This window comes from Ovis aries, chromosome 22 (assembly GCF_016772045.2).
Source record: "Ovis aries strain OAR_USU_Benz2616 breed Rambouillet chromosome 22, ARS-UI_Ramb_v3.0, whole genome shotgun sequence".
Lineage (NCBI taxonomy): Eukaryota > Metazoa > Chordata > Mammalia > Artiodactyla > Bovidae > Ovis > Ovis aries.
The window spans coordinates 10,342,318-10,360,393 of NC_056075.1; the positions used below are offsets into that span (position 1 = coordinate 10,342,318).

An 18,076-nucleotide genomic window follows, 5' to 3' on the forward strand; every position below is an offset into this window, starting at 1 on the left:
ATAATGAATTATGTAATTAGTTGCAATTAGATGCTGTTTATTTTATGAAAGCATTATAAGGAACTTTGCAAAACACAATGGGAGGTTCTGAGCCTACCTAATCTTGCCTAATTTTCCCTCTTTGCTCTCCCTCTGAACTTCTCTCTTTTTTTCAATTTGTTGATGTTTAGTCACTAAGTCATGCCAGACTCTTTTGCAACCCCATGGACTGTAACCTGCCAGGCTCCTCTGTCCATGAGATTTCCCAGGCAAGAATACTGGGGTGGATTGCTATTTCCTTCACCAGAGGGTCTTCGCAGGGATCAAACCCACATCTCCTACACTGACAGATGGATTCTTTATCACTGGGTCACCAGGGAACCCCATGTTTAATTTCCCCATCTGGGCCTCTGCCCTTACTACCCCCTCTGCAAAATAAACAAGCTAAGCAAAACACTTTTCACCTCTCTCCTCACCTGGCTAACTTCTAGCTTATCCTTCATGTCATAAGTTATTTTCATCCAAGTTTTTCCTGACTGCAGCATTCCTTTACAGCAACTGGCATAATTATACCTCTTTTCTTATTTATAATTGTGTGTTTCACACCAGTGTGAATCAGGAGGTGTTGAGGCCACAGTGAGTGTGGGGAAGCACTGAAGCTCAGGCTAGAAATTCCACTTGAATAGAAACAACTTAATTCTATTCACCATCACAGCCCCAGAAAAGAGTGCTGAATTTGATCATTAATGACCATTCAGAGGTCATGCAGTGTTGGGCAGCACTGGGGAAAGAGGAGAAAAACATTAAGTATTTTCAGATTGATTTTAATTAGACAGTATTTAAAAACACTAAAAATACCTAGCACATGAATCATACTTAGTTTATGGAAGCTATTATTATCACTTATGAGTTTCCTGGGTGACATTAGTAGTAAAGAACCCGCGTGTCACTGCAGGAGACATAAGAGACACAGGTTCGATCCCTGGGTCAAGAAGATCCCCTGGAGGAGGAAGTGGCAACCCACTCCAGTATTCTTACCTGGAGAATCCCATAGACAGAGGAGCCTGGCGGACTGCAGTCCATGGAGTTGTGGAGAGTTGGACATAATTTAGTGACTAAAGCAAGTATTAATTAAATTAATCAGTAGTATCTGCCAAGAGGTAAAGAAATAGTGTCCAGAGAGGTTGCAAGAGAAGCCAGGAAAAGATATGGCCCAAATGCAAACGAGGCAAAGCTTTTCTTAATTATAAAATTAGATTGTTATGAATGTTCAAACTACCGCACAATTGCACTCATCTCACACACGAGTAAAGTAATGCTTAAAATTATCCAAGCCAAGCTTCAGCAATACGTGAACCGTGAACTTCCTGATGTTCAAGCTGGTTTTAGAAAAGGCAGAGGAACCAGAGATCAAATTGCCAACATCCGCTGGATCATGGAAAAAGCAAGAGAGTTCCAGAAAAAGAGCTTTCTGCTTTATTGACTATGACAAAGCCTTTGACTGTGTGGATCACAAGAAAGTGTGGAAAATTCTGAAAGAGATGGGAATACAGACCACCTGACCTGCCTCTTGAGAAATCTGTATGCAGGTCAGGAAGCAACAGTTAGAACTGGACATGGAACAACAGACTGGTTCCAAATAGGAAATGGAATATGTCAAGGCTGTATATTGTCACCCTGCTTATTTAACTTCTATGCAGAGTACATAATGAGAAACGCTGGCCTGGAAGAAGCACAAGCTGGAATCAAGATTGCCGGGAGAAATATCAGTAACCTCAGATATGCAGATGCCACCAACCTTATGGCAGAAAGTGAAGAGGAACTAAAAAGCCTCTTGATGAAAGTGAAAGAGGAGAGTGAAAAAGTTGGTTTAAAGCTCAACATTCAGAAAACGAAGATCATGGCCTCTGGTCCCATCACTTCATGGGAAATAGCTGGGGAAACAGTGGAAACAGTGTCAGACTTTATCTTTTGGGGCTCCAAAATCACTGCAGATGGTGATTGCAGCCATGAAATTAAAAGACGCTTACTCTTTGGAAGGAAAGTAATGACCAACCTAGACAGCATATTCAAAAGCAGAGACATTACTTTGCCGACTCAGGTCCGTCTAGTCAAGGCTATGGTTTTTCCAGTGGTCGTGTATGGATGTGAAGAGTTGGACTGTGAAGAAAGCTGAGAGCCAAAGAATTGATGCTTTTGAACTGTGGTGTTGGAGAAGACTCTTGAGAGTCCCTTGGACTGCTAGGAGATCCAACCAGCCCATTCTGAAGGAGATCAGTCCTGGGTGTTCATTGGAAGGATGCTAAAGCTGAAACTCCAATACTTTGGCCACCTCATGGGAAGAGTTGACTCATTGGAAAAGACTCTGATGCTGGGAGGGATTGGGGGCAGGAGGAGAAGGGGACGACAGAGGATGAGATGGCTGGATGGCATCACCGACTCAATGGACATGAGTTTGCCTGAACTCCGGTAGTTGGTGATGGACAGGGAGGCCTGGCGTGCTGCAATTCATGGGGTCACAAAGAGTCGGAGACAGCTGAGCGACTGAAGTGAACTGAACTGAACTGAACTGACCGTAAAGAGCCTGCCCGCAATGCAGGAGGCGTGAGTTCCATCCCTGGGTCCGGAAGATCCCCTGGAGAAGGAAATGGCAACACACTCCAGTATTCTTGCCTGGAAAATCCCACGGACGGAGGAGCCTGGCGGCTACATACAGTCAATAGGATCTCAAAGAGTCGAACACGACTGAGCGACTACACCTTCACTCTCAACTTTTATTTAGACATCACACAATGATTTGTTGGATGACTTGTACAAGCAGATGAGAAAATTCTATGTTGTTATACACGATATCTCCACTAGGGGGCAGCTCGGAGTCATAAAAGCACTGACAACAGTCTAATCAGAAGGGAAAAACAGTCTGTCATATTAGCTAGATTGAGCGGTTTGGGAAAACCCATTTCATTTTTTAAAAATTTAACCATATACCTGTGAAACTTTGCCTCTGATCACTACTACTCATGGGAAATGATGGTCTCCAAAACTTAAAAACAGGTGGCTCTAGAGTTAAATTTTCTGTTAAAAAGTAAAGTGTCTTCCTGGCTTGGTTAGACATCCTATACGAATTGTTAATTTTTCTTTTTTTTAAATTTTTGTTGACAATATTTAAAAACGTGGAGTCTTTCATGTAGTAATCTGGCTTTCCAGATCAAACATTTTAAGAGCCCACAATTCACACAGGACACCACACAAAGCTCCCTCTGCTTGGGCTGCTCAAAATCTCCATTGAGAGTTACATATGAGGAGGAAAGGAAAAGTGGACAGTTTTCCTGCAAGAGTTGCCAAGCCCTTGGTGTGTTTTCTCAATCCCATTTGAGCGACATTACTTACAATATTAACTTGACCTTATTTTTCCATCATTCCTAGGCTTCTTATAACCTAGACACATAGTTTCTGTATTTAGCAATATCTGCTTTAAAAAAAAGTTTAAAAATTTCAAGAAGGAAGATAGAATTAAGAAAGTCAAGTGCAGTTCTGATGAGATGGATGAAACTGGAGCCGATTATACAGAGTGAAGTAAGCCAGAAAGAAAAACACCAATACAGTATACTAACACATATATATGGAATTTAGAAAGATGGCAATGATGACCCTGTATGCAAGACAGCAAAAAAGACACAGACGTGTATATCGGACATTTGGACTCAGAGGGAGAGGGAGAGGGTGGGATGATTTGGGAGAATGGCATTGAAACATGTATACTATCATGTAAGAATCAAATCGCAAGTCTATGTCCGATGCAGGATACAGCATGCTTGGGGCTGGTGCATGGGGATGACCCAGAGGGATGTTATGGGGAGGCAGGTGGCAGGGGGGTTCATGTTTGGGATCGCATGTACACCTGTGGTGGATTCATGTCAATATATGGCAAAACCAATACAGTATTATAAAGTAAAATAAAGTAAAAATAAAAATTGAAAAAAAAAAAAAGAAAGTCAAGTGCAAGAAAAGATTGTTGGATCTGATCATTAATAACCATTCAGAGATCAAGATCATACAGGCTTGGACTTCCCTGGTGGCTCAGACGGTAAAGCGTCTGTCTACAATGCAGGAGACCCAGATTCGATCCGTGGGTTGGGAAGATCCCCTGGAGAGGGAAATGGCCACTCCAGTACTAGTGCCTGGAAATACCCATGAACAGAGAGGAGCCTGGTAGGCTACAGTCCATGGGGTCACTAAGAGTCAGACATGACTGAGTCACACACCAAACTTGCCACAAATTCCTCTCTGATCACACTCTGCGGAATTTCCCAGAGAAGAATACTGGAGTGGGTTGTAAGTTTGGTAGTGAAAGCTAAGAGGGAGCCAGTGGGTACCCAGAGGGGAGTAGCAGGGACCAGCCAAAGTTCTACCCCCCTTACAGACAAGACGGTGGTTTCAAGTGGTTATAAACACGGGCACTGGAAGCAAAGTTCCTAGGTTCTGATCTCAGCTCTGCCATTCAACAGCTGTGCTATTTGGACAACTGAAACAATTTGTGTTCAGTTTGTTTCTTCATTTAATAATCACATCTTCTTTACTAGGTTACAAAAAGGATTAAGTGTGACTGTATAGATAAGCACATAGCTCAGGTCTGACTCATAATAAACCCTCAATTAATATAAACTATACCCTTATAACTAGTTTTTTAAAACATAGGAGCCAGTGAAGATGAGCAGAGATGGTTATCAGATAAATAATTACTGAAAGAGTAATGATGGGATAGGAAACAGAAGTCAAAGCATTAACCTTACTAAAGAGAATGACAATTTGGTGCTAAGGAAATTTGAACAGTTTGGTTCAAAGCAACAGAGAAAAGATAGTCAAGATATAGAGAACTTTATATTAGCTGAGTTTTTTGCCAGAAAATCTGAGGTTTGACCTTCATGCTTTATGCTAACATGTTTTTATCATAAATAAATATAGACATAGTTAATAAATACCAATTATGTTTAAATAGATGAATGGGTTAATGATGTAGGGGAGCAAAATTTGATACCCCAAAATATGTCTCTTTGGCATGAGGATTAATTTAGGCTGGTTATTTTTAAGAAACTGAAGACTCAGGAAGTCTTTCTTTTTTACCTCCCACTTAGTTACCTGAAGAATTTAGATAAAAAGGCCTATTATGATTCTTTGCCATGTGTATGAAAGTCACTCAGCTGTATCTGACTCTTTGCAACACAATGAACAGTACAGACCACGGAATTCTCCAGGTCAGAATACTGGAGTGGGTAGCCTTTCCCTTCTCCAGGGTATTTTCCCAACCCAGAGACTGAACCCAGGTCTACCACATTGCAGGCAGATTCTTTACCAGCTGAGCCACAAGGAAAGCCCAAGGATACTGGAGTGGGTAGCCTGGCCCTTCTCCAGGGCATCTTCCCAACCCAGGAATCAAACCGGGGTCTCCTGCAATGTAGGTGGATTCTTTACCAACTGATGTTAGGCATTTCTGCAAAGAAGACATATAGAGGGTCAATAGGAACAAGAAAACATGCTCAACATAACTAATTATTGTGCCTGCTAAGTTACTTCAATCGTGTCCAGCTCTTTGCGACCTGCTGTCCATGGGATTCTCTAGGCAAGAATACTGGAGTGGGTTGCCATTCCCTACTCCAGGGGATCTTCCTGACCCAGGGATCGAACCCAAGTCTCCTGTGTCTCCTGCATTGCAAGCAGATTCTTTACTGCTGGAAAGCCCCATCACTGGGGAAGCCCCATCACTAATTATTGGAGGAGGGGTAAACTGGGGAATTGAAATTGACATATACACACTACCACATATAAAATTGTGTTGGAGAAGGAAATGGCAACCCACTCCTGTGTTCTTGCCTGGAGAATCCCAGGGATGGGGGAGCCTGGTGGGCTGCTGTCTATGGGGTCGCACAGAGTCGGACACGACTGAAGTGACTTAGCAGCATATATAAAATAGATAACTAGAAAGCACCCACTGTATAGCGCAAGGAGCTCTACTCAATGCCCGGAAATGACCTATATGGAAATAGAACCTAATGCCATTTGCAGCAATATGGAGACCATCATACTAAGGGAAGTAAGTCAGAAAGAGAAAGACAAGCACCATGTGATATCACTTACATGTGGGATCTAAAATGTGGCACAAATGAACCTATCTATGAGATAGCAACAGACTCATAGACTATTGGTTGAGATCAGACTTGTGGTTGCCAGGGGGCTGAGGAGAGGGAGAGAGATGGACTGGGAGTTTGGGGTTGGTAGATAAGGCAATGGCACCCCACTCCAGTACTCTTGCCTGGACAATCCCATGGATGGAGGAGCCTGGTGGCCTACACAGTCCATGGGGTCGCTAAGAGTCGGACACGACTGAGCGACTTCACTTTCACTTTTCTCTTTCATGCATTGGAGAAGGAAATGGCAACCCAGTTCAGTGTTCTTGCCTGGAGAATCCCAGGGGCGGGGGAGCCTGGTGGGCTGCCATCTACGGGGTCGCGCAGAGTCGGACACGACTGAAGCAACTTAGCAGCAGCGGCAGATGTAAACCATTACATTTAGAATGGATAAACTGTATCCAGTCTCCTGGGATAAACCATAATAGAAAAGATACTTAAAAATAAGAATGTTTCTCTTACCCATGGGTAAGAGAAACCTAAGGAATTTCCTATATAGGCCATTGAATTGGTATGATCCTGGCCCGAGATTTTTGCATTAGTATTACCATGTAGAAACTTTTCTTCCTTAGAGTTTGCTACTTGAGATGGCAGAGATGTGTTGTCACAGTTGATACCCTCAGAACAAGGGGTGTTTCCTCTTCTCTCTCTGAACTCCAGAGATCTCTGCCAAACTAGTGACACCTAAGTGGGACTTGGTGGGAAGGCGTGCGAATCCCACAGTACCTGTGTTCCTTCCAGGGCTGAGGAGTTCAGCTCCAGGGAAACTGACCTCCACGGGAGAGAACTCCCAGAAGAGTGGGAAGTACAGCAAATGATACCTGTTTCTGTCTGTCTAGGGACTGTGAGATGCATGTCACGAGCCTTCCGTCTGCCGTGGCTCTCGGCTGGCTCAGGGCACACGGGCTGAGAGCTGCTGCTGGCTCTCGGCTGGCTCAGGGCACACGGGCTGAGAGCTGCTGCTGGCTCTCGGCTGGCTCAGGGCACACGGGCTGAGAGCTGCCGTGGCTCTCGGCTGGCTCAGGGCACACGGGCTGAGAGCTGCCGTGGCTCTCGGCTGGCTCAGGGCACACGGGCTGAGAGCTGCTGCTGGCTCTCGGCTGGCTCAGGGCACACGGGCTGAGAGCTGCTGCTGGCTCTCGGCTGGCTCAGGGCACACGGGCTGAGAGCTGCTGCTGGCTCTCGGCTGGCTCAGGGCACACGGGCTGAGAGCTGCTGGCCTGGTGTGGGTGTGAACCCCGTGGGTCGCCAGCAGAAACAAATTTCAGACCTGTCTCGGCGACACCTTCTCAGCCCTGCAGAGCCTGCTGCAGATGGCGGAGGGAATGGGATGCTCCAGGGTCCTGGCCAGAGCGGCCACAGGATGGAAGGTTTCAGCGAGTGCGATGTTCGGGGAGGGCCGTTCCAGGGAAAACTGGAGGCTGTCTTCCTTGATAACTTTTTTTCTTTTTCTTTTAACTATTCTGGGGGTCTTTGAGACTGTAGTTTACCACCATTCCAGCACTGTTTCTTTGAGGTGACTGCTTTGGCCATTGATGGGGAATGTAGGGAAAGTCAGTTCTGGGGTTGCAAAATGAAAGGTGGAACAAGTTTTTCTTAAAATATGAAAGGTTTCAGAGAACACATTAGGTCACATGGTTTGGGAAAACAGACTATAAAAAGCTGTGAACTTGATCTTGTGGATTAAACAAAGCCAGGTGATTAAAATGTGATTTATTTATAAAAATAAAATAAAATAAAATAAAATAAATAAAAATAAGAATGTATGTATATGCAAAACTGAATCACTTTTCTATACAGCAGAGATTGGCACAACATTCTAAATCAACTATAATTTTTTTTAAAAAAAGGCCCGTTCCAAAATAGAGCTATCACCAGAGGTCTCTGCAAGGAATATGGGAAAATTCAGCAAAGCCTAAAAGTCAGAGTTCACTTTGTGTCCCACTGTTTATGCAGGCCCAGCAAACATCCATCTACCAAATATCTGCTTTTTCATCTTTTTAAAGAAAAACGTTCATTTTGTTTTTCTGACTGCACCGGGTCTTAGTTGTGGCATGAGGATCTAGTTCCCTGAGCAGAGATCAAATCTGAGCCCCCTGCATTGGGAGCATGGAGTTTTAGCCACCTGCCCACCAGGGAAGTTCTGTGCTTTTTCACCTTTACGTGAATTGCCCTCTTCCCCTTTGAAGTCTCAAATCACTACCCCGACATCCTCTTCATATTTAGCTGAAGATGGTATTTAACGTGAGGGTTTCAGCCATTTGGGAGAGCTCCTCAGTTATCCTGGGTCTCTCCCATGTAAACATGTTATCAAACGTTCGATTGATTTTCTCCTGTGTATCTTCCTCATGCCCATCTAATTCGCAGATCAGCCAGAAGAAGAGGAAGTGTATGTGTCTGGCCTTAAAAATAGTCAGGAGCTGGGTGCTGGAAGCCCACCTCTGCCCACTGTGTATCTCACCTTTTTAGGCTTAGAGGGTAAAGAATCCACCTGCCAATACAGGAGACCCAGATTCAAGCCCTGGGTTGGGAAGATCCCTTGGAGAGGGGAATGGCAAACCCACTCCAGTGTTCTTGCCTGGAGAATTCCATGGACAGAGGAGCCTGGTGGGTTACAGTCCACGGGTTTGCATTTCTAGTAACATGGAAGAATCTGAGCTCCCTGCACCATTAGAGACTCTCTGAAAGTGAAGTTTCTCCCACCACTGCCGTCCTCAGTATTGCTTCCCTTTAAGTGCAGAGGATCTTCCTAAGCTGTCTGTCTAAAGAAAGGTGATGTGGAACTCTGCCTTGATAAGTTGCTTGCTAACCATCTCCATACTGAAGATCCACTCATTTAAAATGTTCCCTGGGGCTTCCCTGGTGGTCCAGGGGTTAAGAGTCTGCACTCCCAATGCAGGGAGCACACAGGTTTGATCCCTGGCTGGGGAACTAAGATCCTGCATGCTACACGGCATGGCAAAAAAGGTCTGTGGGGGGGAATTAAAATGTTCCCTAACAACTTCTGAGGAGGATGAGTGGCTTTTGATGCAACATGGTTCAGGTAAAGAGCCTTGTATATTAACGAAATGTCTTCCCAGAAAAGTCCAAAAAGCATTTTCCTCCTCTTCAATTCAGGAAATCTTAAGGAACAATAATGAAGGTTTAATTTTATTTGTACAATAAATCTCAAGCCTTTCCTTCTGATGACTTCTTTCTTCACATACTGTGACTTAAATTTCCCAGTAAATTCTTTCTTTCAGACAAATTTTTTAAAAAGGCACAAGATGTTTTTGTTGTTGTTGCTGTTTTTTGTCTTTAGGTCCACTATCCTTTATGTTACGTGAAGGATAGTCTCAGCAGTGGTTGGGTTATCAGGAGTAGTAGCAGTGAAGGGGAAATCAAGGCAAGGCACACATTTATCTATTTTCTATTCTTTCTCCAACAAATATCCTCTTGAGAATGTGATGATGTCTTCACTGCCAGAAAGCTAAAGAAGCATCATTACCACGCTTGAGACTGAGAAGCCCTGCGGTCAGTGATGGGGACCAGGAGAAGGCAGGCTTGCTTGCGGAGAAGGGGCAGAGGAGGCATGGGTTCTAACTGCTAGATTTCACACATCAGAAGCCCTGTATCTCCCCACCAGCTCAGACCTCCAAAGAAGTAAGTGCAGAGCTTTGAGGAGGAAGTAGTGTTGAGGCAGGAGATAGATGGGCCCCAGTCTGAACAGCTGGGGTTTCTTCCCTGTGGATAGATACTCCAAAATAGCTGGAGCAAGAGAGGAGCTGAGCCCTACCCAGGTCAGAGATAAACGATCACATATTCCTCATTCTCGAAGGCAAGGAGACCTTCCAGGTGACGCATGTGCAGAAAGACTCCTTGAAGGTCAGAAAGGGAGGCAGCATCACCTCATAGCAAGTGATGTCAACTTCCCAGGAGCCTCTTTGCTAGAATGCATCTTGGCTAAGAGACGCATACGCACACTTAGGAGGATCCTGGCGTGCACCAAATATATCAGAACCAAGCAAAGCAAGGTGAATGGCCAAAGGAAACCCAGAAGAAATGCCCCATAAAAGTAATTCAAACTACCAGGGGGACAGCACTCTCTCTCTCTGAGCCTGCCTGTGTGTCTTTCCATATGGACTCTTTTTTCTGCTAATAGACACTTTACTTGCTTCACAACTGTCCATCTCTACGTGGAAATTCATTTCCACACAGCTGCGGGGCCAGGGTCTTGTCATCGATCACTGGTCCCTGGTGGTCTGGTGGCCAGGATTTGACACTCTCGCTGCCGTAGCCCAACATCAGTCTCTGCCAGGAGCTAGAACTCTGCTTCCAGCTGCTATAGGTCGAAACCAACAGAGATTAACGTCACACTTCCTGCTTTCTGTACTCCGGGACTTGCTGCCAAACCATGACGGCCCAAGGGTGGGGAGGACCATGTTAAACTGACATTATTTAGAATCACCGGAGCAGTGATGACAAAAAGCAAATCAATCCTGAGTCAGATTCATTAATCTTTAAATTCCAGGCTTCCCTGGTGGCAGAGTGGTGAAGAATCTGCCTGACAATGCAGGAGATACAAGAGATGTGGGTTCAGTCCCCAGGTCAGAAAGATCCCTTGGAAAAGAAAATGGCAACCCACTCCAATATTCTTGCCTGGAAAATCCTATGGATAGAGAAGTCTGATGGGCTACAGTCCATAGGGTCACAAAGGGTCAGACACAACCTGAGCACAAGAAAGCACAAATTCTGAATAGACAATAAAACTTCTTCTTGCCTGTGCCTAGATGAACTGTTCTCACCAGCATGCCTTGCATACACTGCTCAGTTAGTCCAGTTGGCCCAACCTCCCATGCTTCAGATTCTCCACACATGCATCCTCTGTCCAGGACACTATCTCCAAGAGTAGATTCTAAGCTTGATTCATTTTCCCCAGAGTTCAGCTCGAATGTCACTATCTCAGAGAAGCCTTTCAGGACAAATCTAATTCCATACATACACCCCTCTTAGATACTTTTTCTTTATCCTGTTGCTTCCTTGCTTCCTCTTTTCACTATAATTATTTTTCATATAATTCTTTTTTTTTTCAATTTGTATATTCATTTCACACTGGTAGCTCCAAGAGGTCCAGATCCACTTTTATTTTATTTTTTATCACTATGTACCAGGAACTAGCACGGGCCTGGAATGTAGTATGTGATCAATATTGTTGATTAAACAAACAGGTGACTGAATGCATGAATAAATATTTATTAGCACTTAGTTCTGGTTTCTGCTCATACATTGAGGTTATCATTTCCTCTTTGAAAAGTGATTTAGTACCTTATTATCATTTGTAAAATACTTAAAATATACAAGGAAGGAATCAAGACATCAGCCGGGTGCTCTTTGGTGCTCTTTTTAAATACATAGTGCCAAAATTTTGCAAAGGGAGCAATATACAAACAAAGAAGACACAGCTTGCAAAATTAAGAGGGAGAATTTTGTTTTTCAACTGCCTTTGCTTCTCCTTTTCCCTCATCTGAAATGACGCAGTGTTTCATGCTGAACTGGATCTCACCCAGCCCTCTTGCTTTATGTGTATCAAAACTGTGACCTGGAGAGGTTAAATGGTATCCGGTAAGGGCCAAGAGTTTCTGGCACAATGGGGACTAAACTCCAGGTCTTCCGGATTTCCATTCCTATGGCCTTTCCACTCATTACATCTCTCTTTCTCTCCCCACTGAGCTCTCCTCCTCAGGGGTACCAGCTCTCCCCAAAAAGCCCTGCTCAGCTGAAATTGCTTTCTTTCACTGTTTATTTCAATATGATAAGCTTTTCTTTAAACCGTATGCTCTTTTGCTACGGCATCATCTTCCTATCTGAAAAATAGATTCATTTCTAAAACATTAATACTAAGAGTGTGTGTGTGTGTGTCTGTAAGCACCTCTGTTCATAGGTAATTTTAACATTTAACTTTCCTAAAGTTTAAAGGGCTACATCACTTATCATATGATTCTCTAGATATTCCGCTTAGGGCCTGCTTCCCCAGCTGACAAGTATAAGAGCTTAGAGAAGATTCTATAGGTCTCCTAAGCATGAAGTCTTGAGCACTTTAAGTTTTTATACATATTTCTGCTTTCTAATTTTTGTTTGGCAACAATCCTTTCCAGTGCAACGCTTCTCTACAGCTGAGAGTAAGATGCACCTCACTGGCACCTGGATTTAGTACCCTATTCTTCTAACTAAGGGAAAGGGCCGTAGTGTGTCTTCGTGGGGAGCAGAGTGGTTAAGGCCAGCTTCTTTATGGAGAGTGACATGCCTGTTTAGAGAGCTTTAGGGAAAGAGTTTAGCAGGTTCACCAGCAGGTAAGCAGAATTCCCCTGCACAGGTCTCTAGCCAGTAAGTATTCTTTAGTTGCATAACTCTGAGCAGGTTCCTGAAACTGTCTCTGCCTCATGTGTACATGCGTGCTAAGCCGCTTCAGTCATGTCCGACTCTACAACCGTGTAGACTGTAGCCCGCCAGGCTCCTCTGTCCATGGGATTCTCCAGGCAAGAATACTGGAGTGGGTTGCCATGCCCTCCTCCAGGGGATCTTCCCAACCCAGGGAAGGAACTTGAATCTCTTACGTGTCCTGCATTGGCAGGCGCAGCCAGGCACATAAAAGTCCAAAGTATATGTTTGTTATTACTGTAAATAGTGTGAACAGATATGTGTCATAAAGGTTTAAATGAATCAGCCTTGTTTAAAAATCCAGCTTGCGTAACTGGGAGTGATCACTCCACTTCTCTCACTGAGCTCTGAGCATATCCCCTACTGTAGCCATTAGGAATGACTCTGGGATGCCCCCTCATTCCCTCCTTCTATTTTTAAAAAAATTTATTGGAGTATACTTGATTCACAATGTTGTGTTAGTTTCTCCTTCTTTCTTAAAAATATATTAGAAACAACTTAAATGTCCATCAGTGAATCCATGGATAAAGAAAATGTGGTATATCTATATCTACAGTGGAATATTATTCAGCCGTAAAAAGGAGCGAGTTTCTTTTACCACTTGTAACGACACAGATGGAGGAGGAAATGGCAACCCACTCCAGTATGCTTGCCTGGAGAATCACATGGACAGAGGTGTCTGGTGGGCTACAGTCCATGAGGTTGCAAAGAGTCAGACACGACTGAAGCAACTTAGCAGGGGCTCATAACAAAGATGGACCTTCAGGGTATTACACTAAGTGAAGTATGTCACACAGAAAAAGATAAATACCAGATGCTCTAACTTCTGTGCTGTGATTAGTTGCTCAGTCATGTCTGACTCTTTGCGGAATCAAGTAACAACAATGAAAAACAACAAACAAGCACACACACACAAACGCACACATGAATATTGAGAATAGATGGTGGTTGCCTGAGACAGAGGGAAGGAAGTGGAAGGCGGGGGAAATGGGTAAAGGAAGCCAAAAGGTGCAAACTTCTAGTTATAAAATGAGTAAGTCATTGGGATGCAATGTAAGCTTGGTGACTATAGTTAGTAACAGTACAGTTCTTACTTGAAAGCAACTAGAGGAGTGGATCCTAAATGTTATCATCAAAAAAGTTTCTAGGAACTTCCCTGGTAATCCAGTGGTAAAGACTCCAAGCTTGCAGTGCAGGGGCGTGGGTTCAAACCCTGATCAGGGAGCTAAGATTCCACGTGCCACATGGCCAAAAAAATTTTTTGTTTAATTCTAACTACACATGGTGATGGATGTTAACTGGACTTATTGTGGTGATCTTTTGCAATATATACAAATGTTGAATCATAACTTTATACACCTGAACCTAATGTAATGTTATGTCAGTTATATCTCAATAAATATATATATGCTAGGTATTAATATAAATAGATATTAATATAAAATAGCATAACTATTAGCAATGCAAGACTCTAAAGAGTAGCAGAATATGCACCCCAATTTTCACCTCTTAATGTAACAGTTATTTTCAGGTAAAAGCAATTGAGAAAAAGTAGAAACAAAGATTGTTCTCTGCCCTCCTATTTAACTAAAAACAGAATATAAATTTGTGAAGGTATCTCCCTTCCTTCTCTACCAGAAAACACAATATTACCCTTGTCAGCCCAGAGGAGGCAACAAAGCAATCTACAGAAACTAGCTCTCGTCTTCCATTAGCTAGCTTATGTATTTGCCTTCCCTCAATTTTCTGCCTTTGGAACCCAAAGTTCTTTTCCTCCCATCTTGCCACTGATATACAAACTCGTTGTTCTTTTGTTAAGATGCCATGTGAGCCCAAGTTGTAAGCACCTCTTTGAGTTACCCAGAGTAGTAGCATTTGATAATTAGTTGCATGGAAATACCTTTTATCCCATCACTACGTTATTGCCTGCCACATCAGTAAACAAAGGATGTCAAAATCATCATAGGCTGCAGCCACCTCTGACCATCAAAGGTGACCTGGTGAGCCCTGAGGGAACTCCGGAAGAAAACAAAGAATAACCTGCCTTCAGACTGCGGCCACTACCTACAGTGAGCCCTGAGAACACTCAGGATGTGGAAACCAGGATATAGGCCCCAGATAGCTGAGATGCATATCAAAGAAATGATTTCAGTGAGCCCAGACTCTGGCGTCTTTCCATACACGGAAAAGCACTAAATTCTTTAACTTGAGATATCTAGCTTTCTTCGGTTAACAGTAATCTTTTGTTCCTACTCCCTGCCCTTGCTTGCAAAGCTCCTATATATCCTGGCTTCCCTTCACCTCCTTGGAGCAGTTTTCTGAGGGTTACTTGAGATGCTGCGTTCTGGGCTTGGTCCTCAGAGTGTCTGCTGAATAAAACATAACTCTCAACTTTTAGGTTGTGCATGCATTTTTCAGTCAATACTATTCAAGATTCAATATTAATTATGAGCTTTGAATAATTACCTATGAGTTTCTGAGTAAGTTAAAGTCTTTTAGGGATGTGAGTAAGCATCCCTAGAGAAGGGAATGGCAAGCCACTTCAGTATTCTTGCCTTGAGAACCCCATGAACAGTAGGAAAGGCAAAATGATAGGACACTGAAACAGGAACTCCCCAGGTCATTAGGTGCCCAATATGTTACTGGAGATCAGTGGAGAAATAACTCCAGAAAGAATGAAGGGATGGAGCCAAAGCAAAAACAATACCCAGTTGTGGCTGTGACTGGTGATAGAAGTAAGATCTGATGCTGTAAAGAGCAATATTGCATAGGAACCTGGAATGTCAGGTCCATGAATCAAGGCAAATTGGAAGTGGTCAAACAAGAGATGGCAAGGGTGAACGTCGACATTCTAGGAATCAGCGAACTAAAATGGACTGGAATGGGTGAATTTAACTCAGATGACCATTATATCTACTACTGCGGGCAGGAATCCCTCAGAAGAAATGGAGTAGCCATCATGGTCAACAAAAGAGTCTGAAATGAAGTACTTAGATGCAATCTCAAAAACGACAGAATGATCTCTGTTCATCTCCAAGGCAAACCATTCAATATCACAGTAACCCAAGTCTATGCCCCAACCAGTAACGCTGAAGAAACTGAAGTTGAACGGTTTCATGAAGACCTACAAGATCTTTTAGAACTAACACCCAAAAAAGATATCCTTTTCATTATAGGGGACTGGAATGCAAAAGTAGGAAGTCAAGAAACACCTGGAGTAATAGGCAAATTTGGCCTTGGAATGTGGAATGAAGCAGGGCAAAGACTAATAGACTTTGCCAAGAAAATGCACTGGTCATAGTAAACACCCTCTTCCAACAACACAAGAGAAGACTCTACACATGGACATCATCAGATGGTCAACACCGAAATCAGACTGATTATATTCTTTGCAGCCAAAGATGGAGAAGCTCTATACAGTCAACAAAAACAAGACCAGGAGCTGACTGTGGCTCAGATCATGAACTCCTTATTACCAAATTCAGACTGAAATTGAAGAAAGTAGGGAAAACCTCTAGACCATTCAGGTATGACCTAAATCAAATCCGTTATGATTATACAGTGGAAATGAGAAATAGATTTAAGGGCCTAGATCTGATAGATAGAGTGCCTGATGAACTATGGAATGAGGTTCGTGACATTGTACAGGAGACAGGGATCAAGACCATCCCCATGGAAAAGAAATGCAAAAAAACAAAATGGCTGTCTGGGGAGGCCTTACAAATAGCTGTGAAAAGGAGAGAAACAAAAGACAAAGGAGAAAAGGAAAGATATAAGCATCTGAATGCAGAGTTCCAAAGAATAGCAAGAAGAGATAAGAAAGCCTTCTTCAGCAATCAATGCAAAGAAATAGAGGAAAACAACAGAATGGGAAAGACTAGAGATCTCTTCAAGAAAACTAGAGATACCAAGGGAACATTTCATGCAAAGATGGGCTCGATAAAGGACAGAAATGGTAGGGACCTAACAGAAGCAGAAGATATTAAGAAGAGGTGGCAAGAATACACGGAAGAACTGTACAAAAAAGATCTTAATGACCCAGATAATCATGATGATGTGATCGCTGATCTAGAGCCAGACAATTTGGAATGTGAAGTCAAGTGGGCCTTAGAAAGCATCACTACGAACAAAGCTAGTGGAGGTGATGGAATTCCAGTGGAGCTATTTCAAATCCTGAAAGATGATGCTGTGAAAGTGCTGCACTCAATATGCCAGCAAATTTGGAAAACTCAGCCACAGGACTGGAAAAGGTCAGTTTTCATTCCAAATCCAAAGAAGGCAATGCCAAAGAATGTTCAAACTACCGCACAATTGCACTCATCTCACATGCTAGTAAAGTAATGCTCAAAATTCTCCAAGCCAGGCTTCAGCAATACGTGAACCATGAACTTCCTGATGTTCAAGCTGGTTTTAGAAAAGGCAGAGGAACCAGAGATCAAATTGCCAACATCCGCTGGATCATCAAAACAGCAAGAGAGTTCCAGAAAAATATCTCTTTTTGCTTTATTGACTATGACAAAGCTTTTGACTCTGTGGATCACAAGAAACTGTGGAAAATTCTGAAAGAGATGGGAATACCAGACCACCTAACCTGCCTCTTGATAAATCTGTATGCAGGTCAGGAAGCAACAGTTCAAACTGGACATGGAACAACAGACTGGTTCCAAATAGGAAAAGGAGTAGGTCAAGGCTGTATATTGTCACCCTGCTTATTTAACTTCTATGCAGAGTACATCGTGAGAAACGCTGGACTGGAAGAAACACAAGCTGGAATCAAGATTGCCGGGAGAAATATCAATAACCTCAGATATGCAGGTGACACCACCCTTATGGCAGAAAGTGAAGAGGAGCTAAAAAGCCTCTTGATGAAAGTGAAAGAGGAGAGTGAAAAAGTTGACCTAAAGCTCAACATTCAGAAAATGAAGATCATGGCATCTGGTCCCATCACTGCATGGGAAATAGATGGGGAAACAGTAGAAACAGTGTCAGACTTTATTTTTGGGGGCTCCAAAATCACCGCAGATGGTGACTGCAGCCATGAAATTAAAAGACGCTTACTCCTTGGAAGAAAAGTTATGACCAACCTAGACAGTATATTCAAAAGCAGAGACATTACTTTGCCGACTAAGGTCCGTCTAGTCAAGGCTATGGTTTTCCTGTGGTCATGTATGGATGTGAGAGTTGGACTGTGAAGAAGGCTGAGCGCCAAAGAATTGATGCTTTTGAACTGTGGTGTTGGAGAAGACTCTTGAGAGTCCCTTGGACTGCAAGGAGATCCAACCAGTCCATTCTGAAGGAGATCAACCCTGGAATTTCTTTGGAAGGAATGATGCTGAGGCTGAAACTCCAGTACTTTGGCCACCTCATGCGAAGAGTTGACTCATTGGAAAAGACTCTGATGCTGGGAGGGATTGAGGGCAGGAGGAGAAGGGGATGACCCAGGATGAGATGGCTGGATGGCATCACAGACTCGATGGACGTGAGTCTGAGTGAAC

At 43.3% G+C, this 18,076-nt stretch overlaps 1 protein-coding gene across 2 annotated transcripts in view; it reads right to left on the minus strand.

Moving 5' to 3' along the window:
- ANKRD22 (ankyrin repeat domain 22) overlaps positions 1-18,076 on the minus strand; it is a 34,921-nt gene that overhangs the window by 14,399 nt on the left and 2,446 nt on the right. The window lies entirely within an intron of this gene.